This window comes from Apodemus sylvaticus, chromosome 23 (genome assembly GCF_947179515.1).
Source record: "Apodemus sylvaticus chromosome 23, mApoSyl1.1, whole genome shotgun sequence".
Classification (NCBI taxonomy): Eukaryota; Metazoa; Chordata; class Mammalia; order Rodentia; family Muridae; genus Apodemus; species Apodemus sylvaticus.
The window spans coordinates 5,216,235-5,220,342 of record NC_067494.1 but is presented as its reverse complement, the minus strand read 5'-3'; the positions used below and the strand labels follow the sequence as shown (position 1 = coordinate 5,220,342).

The window sequence follows — 4,108 nt, the reverse complement described above, 5'->3', positions numbered from 1 at the left end:
TTACTATATATTTCAGATGTCTTTGGTTGGAGAAATCCCCATGTGATATTAATATTTCTTCTTTCAATTCATATTACCAAAACAGTAAACCACGAAAAAAATATAAAGCACTAGGTTGCTGAAACATGGGAGGCTGCTCTCCTGAGCCGTGCAGGTTTCCCGGGATACAGCTTGATGGACACTTGCGGGCTCGTTCCCTTTGTAGATGTTAGTTTCGAGAGAGTAGCAGTAAACATCTAATGTCCAAATCTTGGTTAGTCTTCTATTTTATTTTACTTTATTTTATTTTTAAAATATTTTTTAAAGATTTATTTATTTATTTACTTATTTATTACGTATACAGTGCTCTGTCTACACTTACATCTGCAAGCCAGAAGAGGGCATCGGATCCCATTATAGATGTTGCAAGCTGCCATGTGGTAGCTGGGATATGAACTCAGGACCTCTGGAAGAGCAAACAGGGTTCTTAACCTCTGAGCCATCTCTCCAGCCTCAGTCTTATATTTTGTTGCTTAGTTGTTTCTTTGGTGCTGGTAAGATCGTGGGTGTGCTTTTTTGCCATGTTTTTGAATGGTCATTCATTCTTAAGGTCACCCTGTGGATGGTGACGGTGCCTGGGAGGCAGGTTCACTCAGCACTGCTGTTAGGTGGCTGGAGCGGGATTCTCAGGTCGTGCTTCACCTGCCTTGGTCTCTTTGCCTTATTGTGACACAGCGTTGAGGGGATGGGGCAACACCTGTAGTTGTACCTGCATCAGAATCCACGGTGGGTAGGTGGCTGGTTTGAACCACTGGCCTCTTGCTTCTCCAGTAGCAGGGGCAGGTTGTGGGTGAGCATGGCTCCTGCGGAACTTTGGGTGGTAAGTCGGATTCCGATGAACCTGGAGCTGTGCTCCCTCCCGGACTCCATCCTTCATCTCTCTAATCTCACCAGCCTGTATTCTGTTGGGATGGGGAAAGACCCCCTGAGCGATGTTCAAAGGTCTGTCCTACATGGTAAGGCGGGAAATGCTGCTACCTGTATCAGGCGGGATGGGGGAGGCAGCGATACTGGGAGTGGTGCAGCTGATTCCTGGCCCCAGAAAACTGCCTATCTGCAGCAGGGAGCTTAAACCCTTCATTGCTACAGCTCCCTTCCTCCTCCCCCCCCTCCTCCTCCTCCTCTTTCCCCTCCCCCCTCCTTCTTCCCCTTCCCCCTCCTCCTCTTTCCCTTCCCCCTCCTCCTCTTTCCCCTCCCCTCCTCTTCTTTCCCCTTCCCCCTCTTTCCCCTCCCCCTCCTCCCCCTTCCTCTTCCCCTTCCCCCTCCCTCCTTCCTCTTCCCCTTCCCCCTCCTCTTCTTCCCCTTCCCCCTCCTCCTCTTTCCCCTCCCCCCTCCTCCTCCTCCCATTCCCCCTCCCCTCCCCTCTTCTCCTCTTTCCCCTCCCCCCCCCCCTCCTCCTCCTCCTCCTCCTCCTCCTACTTCTCCCTCCCCCCTCCCCTTTAGGTCCATGGCGCCTGCCCTAGTAACAGCACAGACCAGCAGCATAGCAACCCCCTTCTAAGGTCCTCCATCCCGGGCCAGTCACATTTGCTGCTTCAGCTCCCTTTTCTCCTTCAACCACATCAAACTCTACAGTTTCTCCATCACCCTCACACTGCGCGGATACCTGCGTGGATCATTCTTCTTGATGGCAGTCTGGTGTACAACCACATCTTCTTTGGTGTCATTTTCTGTGTATTAATCCATATCTATTTCTGACGTTGAACCATTTGACAGTGCCAAGGACTTTGGTGGCGAGAACTTTCTTCTCGCTGCCCGCGGGGGTTGATGAGGCCAGGGCTGGCCAGAGGCTGTGTCTCTGCCAGAGCTCCCCGCGAACAGCACAGAAGGCCCTGGGGCCTGGGCCATTCATTTAAATACATGATTTATTTAAATGAAATCTTCTGTGTGAAATTAATTGTTATCTCTAATGAATGTACTCTAATCAAAATATGGTAAGTATAAGATTTTTATGAAGGCTATCGATATTTGTTCAATCTTAAGCCTAATTTTTCTCTTTGGCATTCCCAAATAAAATTTAGGTGCATATATTGTGATAGATATATCATATTTGGTTTGCCATTAGGTACATTTTGTTCCCCTTTCTCATGACTTTAATGATCACTCTTCTCATCTTTGGATGTCTTCTTGTTATAGTGGGTAGCTTTCTTATATTTTTAACATATATTCTTGTGCAGAAAATGATTGATCCTGGAAAACTGAACATATAGAAATTAGTATTCATTGAAGAAGCATGGGGCTAAAGTTGAGAATCTGGGGAGACGGCTCAGTGGTTAACAGTGCTCTTGCAGAATCAGAGATAATTTTCCAGCATCTACAGCTCACAACTGCTTGATGAATAACCTATTCATAAAGTCACACAATCAATCTAAGGAGTAGAACATGAGAGGAAAACAAACATTTGGTATTTAATTTTCGTTTAGAAAAAATTATTAATTTATTTATTTTAAAAACACATGCTGTTGCTGTTTAATTTGTTCCTTATGTTATGGTATTCTTCAGCATCTGAGAGAAAATTCACGATGGACTTTCTAATCACCATGGAGTTTTGTGTGGCTGTAGTATACCCCTCACATTTTAATAGTTCAAATGAATTTCTTGTGAGTTTCCCACCTAGGCTACTCAAAGATGTAAAGGATCCAGTTGTGAAAAAGGACTTCAGCCTACAGACAAAAGCAATTTGTGCTTTTCACTTCTAAGCTAAAGAAAATAACAGGTATGATTTTGAAAAATGAGTGAAAATTGACTGTATCAATGTCACATGAGATCTGAATGTTTAACAATTCACTGAACAGGGGTTATTATTGTCTATCTATTATATCTTAGATAAATTGAATATAATTATAAAATTGGAAGAAGCTTAGTATTTCATAAATTAAACAATAAATTAGATATGCAAATAATTGCAGCATATTTTCATCAATGTAATAATATAAATATATTTACAAATTTGTACACCTGTGAAAATATTTAAAAGCTCCAGGCTGTGAGGGCAGAAAGAAGGCTGCATGGGTGTAAGTATGTGTAGTACAAGACTCATGGTCTGAGTTCAAGCTCAAAATCTCATGGTGCAAAGGGAAAATCATCTCAAAAATTGTCCTTTAACCTCCTGTGAAATAGCAAATTCGCATTACCAGCTACTGAATTTTAAAAAATAAACACAAATGCAGGTGGCAAGTGGACGGCAGCTGTATCCCGCCCAGTAAATGACAGAATGATTATTTTGATTATTCAAGTTTTTCCTCGTTCTCCCTTAGCTTTTTAATGTTTGCATTACTATTTATTTATTTTTGAGAATAATATAATGAAATAAGCACCCCCAATCTTTCCTTTCTTTATAGTGTTCCGTACACCCTTTGGTTCTGTTTTTCACATTCATGACCTTTTTGTTCATTAATATTGTTACATATGTATGTATGGGCATATATATATGTGTATATATATATATATATATATATATATATATATATATATATATATATACAATCTGTCAGTCTAAATAATATATTTGTATGTATGTTGTCAGGGCTGTCTGTTTGGTATTAGATAACCAACTGGTGTTCTCTTTCTTAAGGAAGATTCTTTTTCAGTTTCTCAGCATTTCCTATTCCTTGTGTAGGACTGAGACTTCCTGGGCTTCATCCAGCCCTCTCTGACAACATTCAAAAAATCTGTTGATGTTGTCCTTGTTTGGCCCAGGTTTGATAGTCATGTTGCTGAGAATTTAAGTATGTAACATATAGCATTTCCTGGAGATGCAGTCTCACAGAAAATGCACTGATCTCATGGCTCTCATGATGTCTCTGCTTTCTCTTCTACAGTGTCTATGAGTCTAATGTGGGCGAATTGTTTTCTAGATGGCTACATTAAGACTGGGTGCTATAACTTGGCCTCCTGACTTATTGTGTTATTTTCTATTTTTATTGGATATTTTTTTCTATTTCCTTCAAATGTTACTCCTTTCCAAGTCCCCTACCCTGAAACTCCCTATCTCACCCTCCCCTCCCACTTCCTGCTCCCCTCCCTGCTTCTGTGAGGGTGTTTCCCCACCCACCTACCCACTCCCTGG

General features: G+C 42.0%; 1 pseudogene; it reads right to left on the bottom strand.

Moving 5' to 3' along the window:
- Positions 1–643: 643 nt before the first annotated feature.
- LOC127674239 (Y-box-binding protein 3-like) lies at positions 644–1,887 on the bottom strand (annotated as a pseudogene).
- Positions 1,888–4,108: the final 2,221 nt, after the last annotated feature.